Raw genomic sequence first — 15,100 nt, 5'->3', positions numbered from 1 at the left:
TATACTGATTCCAGCGCTGTACGGATCCCGATCCTATACTGATCCCAACACTATACTGATCCCAGCGCTATACGGATCCCAACACTATACTGATCCCAGCGCTATACAGATCCCGACACTGTACTGATCCCAGTGCTGTATGGATCCCGATCCTATACTGATCCCAGCGCTATACAGATCCCAACACTATACTGATCTCAGCGCTATACGGATCCTGACACTATACTGATCCCAGCGCTGTACGGATCCCGATCCTATACTGATCCCAGCGCATTACGGATCCCGATCCTATACTGATCCCAGCGCTATACGGATCCCGACACTATACTGATCCCAGCGCTGTACGAATCCCGATCCTATACTGATCCCAGCGCTGTACGGATCCCGATCCTATACTGATCCCAGCGCTATACGGATCCCGATCCTATACTGACCCCAGTGCTATACGGATCCCGACACTATACTGATCGCAGCGCTATACGGATCCCGTGACTATACTGATCCCAGCGCTATACGGATCCCGATTCTATACTGAACCCAGCGCTATACGGATCCCGATCCTATACTGATCCCAGCGCTATACGGTTCCCGACTCTATACTGATCCCAGCGCTATATGGATCACGTCACTGTACTGATTCCAGCGCTCTACGGATCCCGACACTATACTGATCCCTGCGCTATACGGATCTCAACTCTATACTGATCCCAGTGCTATACAGATCCCGACCCTATACTGACCCTGGCGCTATACGGATCCCGTCACTATACTGATCCCAGCGCTATCCGGATCCCGACACTATACTGATCCCAGCGCTATACGGATCCCGACCCTATACTGATCCCAGTGCTATACGGATCCCGACCCTATACTGATCCCAGTGCTATACGGATCCCGACACTATACTGATCCCAGTGCTATATGGATCCCGACCCTATACTGATCCCAGCACTGTACGGATCCCGATCCTATACTGATCCCAGCGCTATACGGATCCCGACACTATACTGATCCCAGCGCTATACGGATCCCAACGCTATACTGATCCCAGCGCTATACGGATCCCGATCCTATACTGATCCCAGCGCTGTACGAATCCCAACACTATACTGATCCCAGCGCTATACGGATCCCAGTGCTATACAGATCGCAGTGCTATACGGATCCCAGTGCTATACGGATCCCAGTGCTATACAAATCCCAGTGCTATACAGATCCCAGTGCTATATGGATCCCAGTGCTATACGGATCCCAGTGCTATACGGATCCCAGTGCTATAAGAGCCCCAGTGCTATACGGATCCCAGTGCTATACAAATCCCAGTGCTATATGGATCCCAGTGCTATACGGATCCCAGTGCTATACAAATCCCAGTGCTATAAGAGCCCCAGTGCCATACAGATCCCAGTGCTATACAAATCCCAGTGCTGTACAAATCCCAGTGCTATAAGAGCCCCAGTGTCGTACGGATTCCAGTGCTATATGAGTCCCAGTGCTATACGGATCCCAGTGCTATGCGGATCCCAGTGCTGCATGGATCCCAGTGCTATACGGATCCCAGTGCTATATGGATCTCAGTGCTTTACAAATCCCAGTACTATGCAGATCCCAGTGCTATACAGATCCCAATGTTACACGGATCCCAGTGTTTTATGTATCCCAGTGCCATATGGATCAATGCTATACGGATCCCAGTGCTATTTGGATCCCAGTGTTATACTGATCAGTGCTGTACCGATCCCAGTGCTGTACCGATCCCAGTGCTGCATAGATCCCAGCACTTCCTAAATTTGCTAAAGTAGCTATGAAAATGAGGAGGCAAACGTAGGCCCGAAGATGGGAAATTTGGGATTTTGCAGATGATGTTGGTGGGGTGGGAGTAGTGGGTACAATGCTCGTTATCTGCCTGAGGAAGGATAAGAGGAGATAGATTTGGGTGTTTGAAAGGGGGCAGGGAGGCAAATATCCTTCATCAATAATGTTCCCTCCATCATAACATCAGAGTGGGGATGTTCGCTGATGATTACACAGTGTTCAGCTCCATTCGCCACTCCTCAGAGACTGAAACAGCCCGTGTCCAAACACAGCAAAACCTGGACAGTATCCAGGCTCACGCTGACAAGTGGCAGTAACATTCACACTACACAAGTGCCAGGCAATGACTGTCTCCAAGAAGAGAGGATCTAACCATCTCCCCCTTGACATTCAATGGTATTACCATCACTGAAACCCCCACTGTCAACATCCTGGGGGTTACCATTGACCAGACACTGAACCAGACCCAGCCGTATAAATACTGTGGCTCCCAGAGCAGGTCAGAGACTGGGAATCCTGCGGAGAGTAACTCACCTCCTGACTCCCCCCAAAGCCTGTCCACCATTTACAAGGACACAAGTCAGGAGTGTGATGGAATACTCTCCACTTGCCTGGATGAGTGCGGCTCCCAACAACACTCGAGAAGCTCGACACCATCCAGGACAAAGCAGCTCCTGCTCGATCGACACACAAACCCCCACCTTCAACATTCACTCCCTCCACCACCGACACACAGAGGCAGCCGTACTTTTTATTCATTCGTGGGACATGAGTGTCGCTGGCTGGCCAGCATTTATTGCCCAACCCCGGTTGCCGGAGGGCAGTTGAGAGTCAACCACATTGCTGTGGCTCTGGAGACACATGTAGCTCAGACCAGGTGAGGACGGCAGATTTCCTTCTCTAACCAGATGGATGATTAATAATGTCAGCTAATAAAGGCAAATATCCCCATGTGCCTTCTTAACCACCGTATCTACCTGTCCTGCTGCCTCAGGGATCTCTGGACACACACCCCCAAGCTCCCTCATCGACCAAATAATATTGAATTGAAAACAGCCAAAAGCTCAATTCAGATCAATTTAAAAGATGTGTTCGACACCACTGCTGTCACAGATCATGTGATCACACTCTTCCTCTAAGCGAAAAATATCCCCATTTTGCACATTTTACTTTTCCCCGAGTGGTTAATCTTTTCGATTTGACTTGATTTATTATTGTCACATGTATGAGTATACAGTGAAAAGTATCATTTCTTGCGCGCTGTACAGACAGAGCATTCCGTTCATAGAGAAGGAAAGGAGAGGGTGCAGAGTGTAGTGTTACAGTCACAGCTAGGGTGTAGAGAAAGATCAACTTAATGCGAGGAAGTTTTTAAACCACCACCTTCTCAAGGGCAACTAGGGATGGGCAATAAATGCTGGCCAGCCAGTGATGCCCATGTCCAATGAATGGATAAAAAAAAGTATAGAATATCAGAGCAGGAAGGTTATGATGGAGCTGTTTAAAACATTGGTTAGGCCACAGCGAGAGTACTGTGTGCAGTTCTGGTCACCACACTATCAGAAGGATGTGAATGCAGTAGATTGTTACAGTGTCATCGAGGTTTACAGAATGGAAGCAGGCCCTTCGGCCCAACTTGTCCATGCTGTCCTTTTTGTTTTAACCACTAAATTAGTCTCAATTGCCCACATTTGGCCCATATCCCTTTATACCCATTGTACCCATGGCACTGTCTAAATGCTTTTTTAAAAGACAAAATTGTACCCGCCTCTACTACTACCTCTGGCAGTTTGTTCCAGACACTCACCACCCTCTGTGTGAAAAAATTGCCCCTCTGGGCCCCTGTGTATCTCTCCCCTCTCACCTTAAACCTGTGCCCTGTAGTTTTAGACTCCCCTACCTTTGGGAAAAGATATTGACTATCTAGCTGATCTGTGCCCCTCATTATTTTATAGACCTCTATAAGATCACCCCTCAGCCTCCTACGCTCCAGAGAAAAAAGTCCCAGTCTATCCCTGGAGCGGGCGCAGAGGAGATTCACCAGCACATTGCCTGGGCTGGAGTGTTTCAGGGATGGAGAGAGGCTGGTTAGACTGGGGCTGTTTTCCTTGGAGCAGAGAAGGGGGGATCTGATTGAGGTGTACAAAATGATGGGGGAACACAGATTGGGAAGATAGAAAGTAGTTGTGGCCCCAAATTGAAAGGTCAATAACAAGGGGGCGTGGATTTAAGGTACGGGGAGGGAGATTTGAGGAAAAGTATTTACACCCAGAGAATGGGGGGAATGTGGAACTCGCTGCCTGAAAGGATAGTGGAGGCAGGAACTCTCACAACAATTAAGAAGCACGTGGATGAGCACTACAACATTCAAAGCTACAGACCAAGTGCTGGAGAGTGGGATTAGTGTAGATTTAGCATTGTTTTTATGGTGCAGAGCTGGTAGCCAGCTGGTACCCCTTTTGTACAAGAGAGAGACTAAATATTCTGGGTCTGTATTCCTCGGAGTGCCCCATTTGCCTTCTTAACTATCCTATTCACCTGCTCTGTCACCTTCAGGGATCTGTCAATAATTACCCCAAGATCTCTCTGAGCTTCCCAGTGTCCTGCCGTCCATTAAATAATCCCTCGTCTTGTTACTGCTTCCAGAGCGGGTCACCTCACACTGATCAGGGTTAAATACTGTCTGCCACTGCTCTATCCAGCTGACCAACCCATCTATATCTTCCTGTAGCCCACAACCATCTTCTTCACTATTAACCTCCCTACCAATCTGCAAACTTGCTTAACATTCCCCCCATGTTATCATCAATATCATTTATGTATAGAGCAAACAATAAGGGTCTCAGTACTGATCCATCAGGTACACCTCTGAATACCGGCATCCATTACCCTTTATTGGAGAGGCGATGGCCGAGTGGGATTATCGCTAGACTATTAATCCAGAAACTCAGCTAATGTTCCAGGGACCTGGGTTCGAATCCCACCACAGCAGATGGTGGAATTTGAATTCAATCTACTGATGACCATGAAACCATTGTTGGAAAAGCCCTACTGTTCGCTTTAGGGATGGAAATCTGCCGTCCTTACCAGGTCTGGCCTTCATGTGACTCCAGAGCCACAGCAATGTGGTTAGCTCTCAACTGCCCTTCACGGGACGGGCAATAAATGCTAACCAGCCAGTGACGCCCGTGTCCCACGATGAACAATAAAGATACCAAGCCAGTTTCTGATCCATCTCGCTAAGTTTTCCTGAATTCCACATGCCTTCTCAATCAGGCTCCCGTGTGGGACCTTGTTTAAGCTTTGCTATAAACCACATCAACTGCACTTCCCTCACCCACACGCTTGCTGGGTGGTGAGGGTGAAAGGAGGGTCTCTCCGCGGAGACAGTCAGTGTATGGGATATTTGAAAGAAAGGGGTTTAGGATGGAGGAGAAGCAGCACGATTGTTGAACGCAATGTCGAGTGATCTGCCAAACCAGGGGATGGGATTTTGCTCCTCCGTTTTGCGTCGGCATTCGCAGGAATATTGCAGGAAGCTGAGGACGGACACGCGAGTGAGAGATCTGAGTTAAAATGGTGAGGAACTGAAAGGTAGAATGAGCATTTGAGCACTCCACACAGGGCACCCATTGGTGACCTTGGCAGATTTTCCTGGTCCCCACCTTGCTGAAGCATGTTAAGAAAGCCCACCAAGGCCTCTACTTTCTCAGGTGGCTAAATTCAGCTACAACTCTCACCAACTTTTACAGATGCCCCATAGAAAGCATTCTTTCTGGTTGTATCACAGCTTGGTCTGGGCTCCTGCTCTGCCCAAGACCGCAAGCAACTATGAAAGGTCGTGAATGTAGCCCAATCCATCATGCAAACCAGCCTCCCATCCATTGACTCCATCTACACTTCCCGCTGCCTTGGGAAAAGCAGCCAGCATAATTAAGGACCCCACGCACCCCGGACATTCTCTCTTCCACCTTCTTCCTTCCGGTAAAGAGATACAAAAGTCTGAGGTCACGTACCGACCGACTCAAGAACAGCTTCTTCCCTGCTGCTGTCAGATATTTGAATGGACCTACTTTGCATTAAGTTGATCTCTTTCTACACCCTAGCTATGACTGTAACACTACATTCTGCACCCTCTCCTTTCCTTTTCTATGAACGGTATGCTTTGTCTGTATAGTGCACAACAAACAATACTTTTCACTGTATGTTAATACATGACAATAATAAATCAAATCAAATTTTTCAATGGTCAAATCCCCAAATCAATGGAATAAAAAGAACTCTGTGTTATTTTTAATCATTCTTTATCCTGGATGATTGGAAAATGAAGGGGGCTGAAGATAAACCAGATAAAGGCACCAGGTTTAAAAAGATGTGTAAATTATTAAGAGTAAATGGAGAGCGATGCACTTTGAGGATTTTAACGGTCAGTCTGGATCAAAAAAATTAACTGAACGCCGTACTAATCAAATCCCTCAATCAACCAATCCCACAACTGATCAGAAATCACCGTTTGGTTAACTTTACTGCGACATTAATTATCCCCCAGTGACTGGAATCTCTCGGGATGGTGAAGAAAGCAGCCAGATTTTTAACAATGATATATATAAATGAGAAAGGACAAATACATGAGAAAGGATGTAGGTACATGGATTTGGGCCAGTGTCTGTGGGAGTTTGCACATTCTCCCCGTGCTTGCGTGGGTTTCCTCCAGGTGCTCCGGTTTCCTCCCACACCCCAAAGATGTGCTCTTAGGCTGATTGGTGTAACAAATTGTCCCTAAATTATTCTCCCCTGAATCTGCTTTTCAATGGGGGGATCATATGCATACACATGGGTCAAGGGAGGTGTAGGAAAAATACATTGCTAAGATGGCGGCGCGGGCTCGTCGGGCCGAAGGGCCTGTTTCATGTGCTGTGTTGTTCTTTGTTCTTTGTAAAAGGAGGGTCATGTGATCAGTGACCTCAGTGTAATGGCAAAGGTCAAATCTCGAGAACTTCCAACGTTCTGGTAAATTTACCAGAAAGATTTACCAGAATGCTGCCCGGATTTGATGGATTGAGTTATAAGGAGAGGCTGGATAGACTGGTACATTTCTCTCTGGAGTGTGGGAGGCTGAGGGGTGACCTTATAGAGGTCTGCAGCAGCAGGCGACGGTGCAGAGGGACCTCGGGGTCCTTGTGCACGAGTCGCAAAAACCCAGCCTGCAGGTGCAGCAGGTGGTCAGGAAGGCGAATGGGATGCTGGCCTTCATCGCGAGGGGGATTGAATATAAAAGTAGGGAGGTCTTGCTGCAGCTGTATAGGGCACTGGTGAGGCCGCAGCTGGAGTACTGTGTGCAGTTTTGGGCGCCGCACCTGCGCAAGGATATTTTGGCCCTGGAGGGAGTGCAGAGGAGGTTTACTAGGCTGATACCGGAGTTGAGGGGTTTGAGCTATGAGGAGAGGCTGAATAAACTAGGCTTGTACTCGTTAGAGTTTAGAAGAATGAGGGGAGATCTCATTGAGACGTATAAGATGATGAATGGGATGGATAGGATAGAGGTGGAGAGACTCTTCCCGCTCAAAAAAGACAGTAGGACTAGGGGGCACAGCCTCAAGATAAAGGGGAGGCGGTTTAGAACGGAGTTGAGGAGGAACTTCTTCACTCAAAGGGTGGTGAATCTCTGGAATTCTCTGCCCGTTGAAGTGGTGGAGGCTGCCTCGCTAAATATTTTTAAGAAGCTGGTTGATGGGTTCTTGATAAGAGAGGGGATTAAGGGTTATGGGGAGAGGGCGGGAAAGTGGAACTGAGCCACGACAGATCAGCCATGATCTTATTGAATGGCGGGGCAGGCTCGAAGGGCTAGATGGCCTACTCCTGCTCCTATTTCTTATGTTCTTATGTTCTTATGTCTATAAAATAATGAGGGGCACAGATCAGCTAGATAGTCAAGACTACCTCACACACACTGTCTCACACACGCACACATTCTCTCTCACACACACATTCTCTCACACTGTCACACACACACACTCTCTCAGGCAAACAGTCTCTCTTACACACTCTCTCTTATACACACACACACACACTCTCACAAACACTCTCTCACACACACATTCTCTCAAACACACTCTCTCACACACTCACACAAACACACTCTCTCACACACGTTCACTCTCACACACAAACACACTCTCTCACACACGTTCACTCTCACACACACACACACACACTCACACATGCACATACTCTCTCACACACTCATTATTTTGTCCATGACGGTGCCAGAGTGAGGTAACTTCTTGCAAGCTGTGCTCAGCACACTTTCTAATTCTATCTTTTACTCTCACTCTATGCTTCTAAAACTTCATTCTAACTCTTTTAAACTCTCTAACAATGCTTTAATTACATTCTGCATGCTCTTGTTTCCTTCTTTATGAACGGTATGCATTGTCTGTATAGCATGCAAGAAACAATACTTTTCACTGTATCCTAATACAGGTGACAATAATAAATCAAATCTATTCCCAAAGGTAGGAGATTCTAAAACTAGAGGGTACAGGTTTAAGGTGAGAGGGGAGAGGTACAAAAATGTCCAGAGGGGCAATTTTTTCACACAGAGGGTGGTGAGTGTCTGGTACAAGCTGCCAGAGGTAGTAGTAGAGGCAGGTACAATTTCATCTTTTAAAAAGATATTAGATAGTTACATGGGTATAGAGGGGTATGGGCCAAATGTGGGCAATTGGGACTAACTTAAGAGTTAAAAAAAAGGGTAGCATGGACAAGTTGGGCTGAAGGGCCTGTTTCCATGCTGTAAACCTCTATGATTCATTTGTGGGACATGGGCATTGCTGGCTGGATTGGCATTTATAGTTGCCCTTATTGGGCTGTTGAGAGTCAACCACATTGCTGTGGGTCTGGAGTCGCATGTAGGCCAGACCGGGTAAGGATGGCAGATTTCCTTCCCTAAAGGATATTAGTGACTCAGATGGGATTTCCCGACAATGGTTTCATGGTCATCAGTAGATTCTTAATTCCAGATATTTTTTATTAAATTCAAATTCCACCAACTGCTGTGGGCGGGATTCAAACCCAGATCCCCGGAACATTAGCTGGGTTTCTGCAATAATAATCCAGCGATAATACCACTAGGCCTTCGCCTCCCCTGATTAATTCAGAAAGGTTAATATTAATTTAGTCTTTTTTCTGGGATGGTTAGGAATGTTTTCATCGCTTGAAAAATTGCATTGAAAGCATTAAATTTTTGAGGGGGGTGGGGGGAGAGGTGGTGTGACAGTGAAGTCAGAGGGATTTAAAGGTCAAACCCCCACATCGATGAAAAAAACAATTATTTTGAATTGAACATTACTGATCCCGTGGTGATTATAGAATCTTAGGACGATGAGAAGCAGAAAATTGTGGCAGATTTTAAAAGATCATAGAAAACCTACAGTGCAGAAAGAGGCCTTTCAGCCCATCAAGTCTACACTGACCACAATCCCACCCCAGTGCCTATCCCCATATCCCTACATATTTACTCACTAATCCCTATAACCTACGCATCCCGGGACACTAAGGGGCAATTTAGCACGGCCAATTAACCTAATCCACATGTCTTTGGACTGTGGGAGGAAACCAGAGCACCCGGAGGAAACCCACGCAGACACGAGGAGAATGTGCAAACTCCACACAGACAGGGACCCGAGCAAGGGATTGAACCCAGGTCCCTGGAGCTGTGAAACAGCAGTGCTAACTCACTGTGCTACCGTGCTGCCCATGATGTACAAATTAAAAGGATAAATGGGGTTCGGTGTTCTCTGAGGAGTGGCACAGTAACACAATGATTAGCACTGCTTCCTCATTGCTCCAGGGACCTGGGTCCGATTTCCGGGTTGGGTCACCATATGGACTCTCCTCCGTATCTATGTGGGTTTCCTCTGGGTACTTTTAAATCGGTCCGCCTTGTTGTCCAACGAGGGGCATACACGCGATGGGTCGTAATAGGGCTGCTCTTGGATGTTTGAGAATAGTCTAGTGCTTCATGTCATTAGTGTGCACTTAAACTGGACCAGATGCTGGGCAACATGACAGCTCAGTGACTATCACTGTTTGCTGTGCAGACACGTGGATTTGGGCCAGTGTCTGTGGGAGTTTGCGCATTCTCCCCATGCTTGCATGGGTTTTCTCCGGGTGCTCTGGTTTCCTCCCACACCCCAAAGGTGTGCTATTAGGCTGATTGGAGGTAATAAATTGTCCCTAAATTCGTTTCCCTCAATGTGGAATGCCATAAGCATAGATAAGGGTCATGGGTGGAGGGGGGACTGGTAATGTTAAAATGGCGGCGCGGGCTCGTTGGGCCGAAGGGGCTGTTTCCTGGGCTGTTTTTGTTCTTTGTACTCCAGTTTCCTCCCACAAGCCAAAGATGTGTGGATTAGGTGGATTGGCCATGCTAAATTGTGCCTAGTCTCCCAGGATATATAGGTTAATGGGGTAAGTATGTGGGGGTTGGGCCTGGGTGGGATTGTTGCCAGTGAGACTTGATGGGCCGAATGGCCTCCTTCTGTATTGTCAGGATTCCAAGATTTTAAAATTGACCTTTTGGTTAATTTAAATTGAATATTAATGATCCGATGGTGATTATAGAATCTCGGAACGGTGACAAAATAACAGGAAAGGGCCCTGTTTAAAAAGAGGTATAAATTACAAAGGGTAAATGGGGGTCATCTCCTCCGTGACCTCGGAGGATGATAACTGTCAGGATTTCTCAGTGATTAAAATAATGAGAACTTGATTATTTTTACTCAAAGATGAATTATTCTGCATCAACCATAAAATCTGAGGTGAAAAATATAAGTTAAATTAAAAAATATAAAAATCTGAAAGATGGGGTCATGTGAGCGCATGACGTCACTGGGTCACCAAAAGTCAAGGCTCCAAATTGATGGAAAAAAGTCAGATTCTCAGCGTTTTTAATGAAGATTATTGATTTTGTGACAATAATAAACGGGAAAAAAGGTGAAAAAGCAGAAAGAAGGGTCCAGATTTAAAAGATTAACGGTGGGAAGGTCAAAGGGCGGTGAGTGACCCCATGACGTCAGCGGCCTGTCCCGGTCTGAGTGTTTAATTGGGTTTTTTTGTTTTTTGGGGGGGTGGGAGGCCTGGGGGGGGGGTCCCGGGCTCTCCGGCCGGGGGGAGGTGGGTTTTGGGGGGGTTAATGTTAACCCGAGCCCCCCCCTCCCAGCCTGCCCCGCGCGCTGCTATAACAGGCGGCCGCGCAGATGCAGCGCTCCATTCGGAGGCGGGAGGGCAGCGGGAGCGGAGGTGGGGGTGGTGTTGCTGTCAGTGCGGGGGTGGGGAGAGCGAGGGGACAGGCCTGAGGCCATCTTGACCACCCCCCCCCCCGGAAAATAGAGAGAGAGGGAGGACTGCTACCTCCCATTGAGAGGGCGGGCCCTTCCTCCGGATATGGGGGGAGGGATTGAAATGTCAGCCAGGAACCTCAGTGGGTGGAGTGTTTTTGTCAGGGTAGTTGGTGGGATCTTGCTGTGTACCTGGTGCCAGTATATCATTTGCTGCGTGCGTGCGTGCGTGGGTGGGAGGTATGGGGGTGGGTGAGGATGACTGAGGCCTTCTCTCCTGCCCTGCTTCCCCTTCTACCTGTTTTGGGTTTGGTCTTGTATAGCAAGATCCCACAACACATGCGTGCCAGTATCTTTTTGGGGTGGGAGTTGAGGATTTCTGAGGCCATGTCAGCCCCTCCATTGATGTATTTTTTTCACTGTCCTGAAGGTGGTGGTGGTGCCTGCTTGTTCTGATTTGGGATCTTTCTGTGTAACAGGTTGCCCCCCCATTTGGGGGGAGGGTTAATACAGAAGCAGGGTGCCTACTCTCTCTTGTTGGGGTGGGTCTTGCATTTTCCTCTGGGATCTTGTTGTGCCCTGGGTGTAATGTGTCAGTGGGTGGGGGAGGAATTCTAAGCCAATCCCCCCCCCCCCCCCCCAATACCCCTGCCTCCTCCCCCTGACTGTATCAGGGTCAGACTTGTAAATCTGTGGGATCTTGCTGTGTACTGGGGGAGGAGCAGCCTCTGTGGAGGCTCCCACCTCAGTGCAAGCCATTTCTCTCTCTGCACTCCCATTCCCCACTGTACTCTTGGGAGATCTTGCTTGTTAGGATCTTGCTGTGCATATGAATGCCCTGATCCCCATTCCACATTTCCCCCCCCCCCACTTCTTCACTCAAAGGGTGGTGAATCTCTGGAATTCTCTGCCCGTTGAAGTGGTGGAGCTGCCTCGCTAAATATTTTTAAGACGCGGGTTGATGGGTTTTGATAAGAGAGAGGATTAAGGGTTATGGGGAGAGGGCGGGAAAGTGGAACTGAGCAGCGACAGATCAGCCATGATCTTATTGAATGGCGGGGCAGGCTCGAAGGGCTGGATGGCCTACTACTGCTCCTATTTCTTATGTTCTTATGTTCTGGGATTTCCTTCGCAGTGAATGCGGCGCTGAGGGATCCTCTCTGTGATCTTGCCGGGTGACAAAATAGCAGCTGGGTGTTTGCTGGGAGGGTGGAAGCTAAGGGGCAGAGGTCGTGAGGTTCAGGGCTGGTGTTACAGCCTGTCCTTTCCACCCCAGCTGTCTTTTCTCCCATCCTGCCTCGTTCTGGATCTTTCTGTGCAATCCTGCCCTCTAACCCTCTCTCTACCCTTTCCCCTCCAGATAACACGTCCAGAACATGGCTACCGTCAAGAACGCATCAAGAACTATAAGACAGCACCGTTCGATGCACGGTTCCCCAACACGAACCAACTCGTACTGTTATCAGAACTACCTGGGTAAGCGCAGTACTGGTGGGGACGGGTCTGTCGCTGTATAACACTGGGGTACAGTACTGGTGGGGACGGGTCTGTCGCTGTATAACACTGGGGTACAGTACTGGTGGGGACGGGTCTGTCGCTGTATAACACTGGGGTACAGTACTGGTGGGGACGGGTCTGTCGCTGTACAACACTGGGGTACAGTACTGGTGGGGACGGGTCTGTCACTGTATAACACTGGGGTACAGTACTGGTGGGGACGGGTCTGTTGCTGTATAACACTGGGGTACAGTACTGGTGGGGATGGGTCTGTCACTGTATAACACTGGGGTACAGTACTGGTGGGGACGGGTCTGTCACTGCATAACAGTGGGGTACAGTGCTGGTGGGGATGGGTCTGTTGCTGTATTACACTGGGGTACAGTACTGGTGGGGATGAGTCTGTCACTGTATAACACTGGGTACAGTACTGGTGGGGATGAGTCTGTCACTGTATAACGCTGGGGTACAGTACTGGTGGGGACGGGTCTGTCACTGCATAACAGTGGGGTACAGTGCTGGTGGGGATGGGTCTGTTGCTGTATTACACTGGGGTACAGTACTGGTGGGGATGAGTCTGTCACTGTATAACGCTGGGGTACAGTACTGGGTGGGGATGGGTCTGTCACTGTATAACGCTGGGGTACAGTACTGGTGGGGACGGGTCTGTCACTGCATAACAGTGGGGTACAGTGCTGGTGGGGATGGTCTGTTGCTGTATTACACTGGGGTACAGTACTGGTGGGGATGAGTCTGTCACTGTATAACGCTGGGGTACAGTACTGGTGGGGATGGGTCTGTCACTGTATAACGCTGGGGTACAGTACTGGTGGGGACGGGTCTGTCACTGTATAACACTGGGGTACAGTACTGGTGGGGATGAGTCTGTCACTAACACTGGGGTACAGTACCAGTAGGGACGGGTCTATGTAACATTAGGATGCAGTCTGGTGGGGATGGGTCAGTAACAGTTGAATTTTATCTGACAGATTTCTATCGATGTCAAAAAGCCCTTTCAGCAACTGGCAAAGATGTCTCACTCTGTAACTGTTCCACAAGGTCTACAAGTCCATCTGTCCAATGTCCCTGGGTAAGATGAGTGTTTAATTTAATAGACTAAGATTTGAGCTCCATAATCCAGGCTGACACTCCCCCGGTGCCAGTACTGAGGGAGTGCTGCACTGTCGGGGGTAGATGTATATACTCTAGGATTTGAGCTCCATAATCCAGGCTGACTCTCCCCCTGGTGCCAGTACTGAGGGAGTGCTGCACTGTCGGGAGGTTGGGGTGTGTATATATCACAGGAACAGCCCCTCCAAGTCTGTGCTGATCATGATGCCTGAACTAAAACTGTATGCACTTAGAATCTGTATCTTTCCATTCCCATCCTGTTCATGTATTTGTCTCGTTGCCTCTTGAATGCTGCTTTCATACCTCCTCCCACCACTTCCCTGGGCAGCACTTTCCAAACATTCACCACCCCTGTGTAAAACAAAAACCTTGCCTATCTCTAAATCTTGCCCTCGCACCTTAAACCTGTGCCCCTGAGTAATTGACTCTTCCACCCTGGGAAGAAGCTGACTATCCACTCTGTCCATGCCTCTTATAATCTTGTAGACTTCTCAGGTCTCCCCTTAACCTCCAGTGAGAACAAACCAAGTTTCTCCAACCTCTCCTCATAGCTAATACCCTCCACACCAGGCAACATCCTGGTAATCTTTTCTGTCCCCTCTCCAAAGCCTCCACATCCTTCTGGTAGTGTGGTGACCAGAATTGAACACAATATTCCAAGTGCAGCCTCAGTAAGGTTCAATAAATCTACAACATGACTTGTCAATTTTTAAACTCAGTGCCCTGGCTGATGAAGACAAACATGCCGTATGCCTTCCTGACTATTTTATTGAGTGGGTCAGTGCTGAGGGGGTACTGTTTGGGTGGTGGGGTATGTGTGGTTAATGACTGAGCTGATTAATCTCTCTCTTTACAGATCAGTAAATGGGATGAACAGCGTGAAGCCGGACCTTCGCTGGCAAGATCTAGAGCTCTGTATACTGTGAGGCCCATGCCTGTCAAGCTAGTCCCCCCCTTTCCCCCTCCCCGGTGATATTGCTGCCACCAACACAGGCTGTCAGAATACAGGGGACCTAATTACAACACCACCCCCAACCCAAACCCCATCCTACCCTTATTTAAATGAGTTGTGGTGCTTGAACTATTCCTGTTACTATCTCCAGAAATAAAGGCTGCAAATGGCCACTTGTACATTGACCAATTCTCTCTCTCCTTCCCTGTCTCCCTCAATGCCCCAGTCTCTGCACCTAGTGGGACGGCAGCAGGGGAGGGGTGGGGGGAACGAGGAGGAGGAGATGAAGAAGGGGGGGGGGGGTGGGGGAGGGGGGGGGGGGGTGGGTGGGGTGGGGGGAGGGGGGGGGGGGTGGGGAGGGGGG

At 48.7% G+C, this 15,100-nt stretch overlaps 1 long non-coding RNA gene across 1 annotated transcript; it reads left to right on the top strand.

The window, feature by feature from the left end:
• The first annotated feature begins 11,043 nt into the window (after window positions 1-11,043).
• Window positions 11,044-13,734, top strand: LOC145340447 (uncharacterized). The gene is made up of 3 exons (XR_013886251.1): window positions 11,044-11,118; window positions 12,517-12,632; window positions 13,643-13,734. It is a non-coding gene; the product is annotated as an uncharacterized LOC145340447 (long non-coding RNA).
• Window positions 13,735-15,100: the final 1,366 nt, after the last annotated feature.

Source organism: Carcharhinus amblyrhynchos, unplaced genomic scaffold (assembly GCF_965287045.1).
Source record: "Carcharhinus amblyrhynchos unplaced genomic scaffold, sCarAmb.v2.hapA chromosome_1031, whole genome shotgun sequence".
Lineage (NCBI taxonomy): Eukaryota > Metazoa > Chordata > Chondrichthyes > Carcharhiniformes > Carcharhinidae > Carcharhinus > Carcharhinus amblyrhynchos.
Note: the sequence above shows the minus strand (reverse complement) of the source record. Positions and strands in the feature narration are given on the sequence as shown.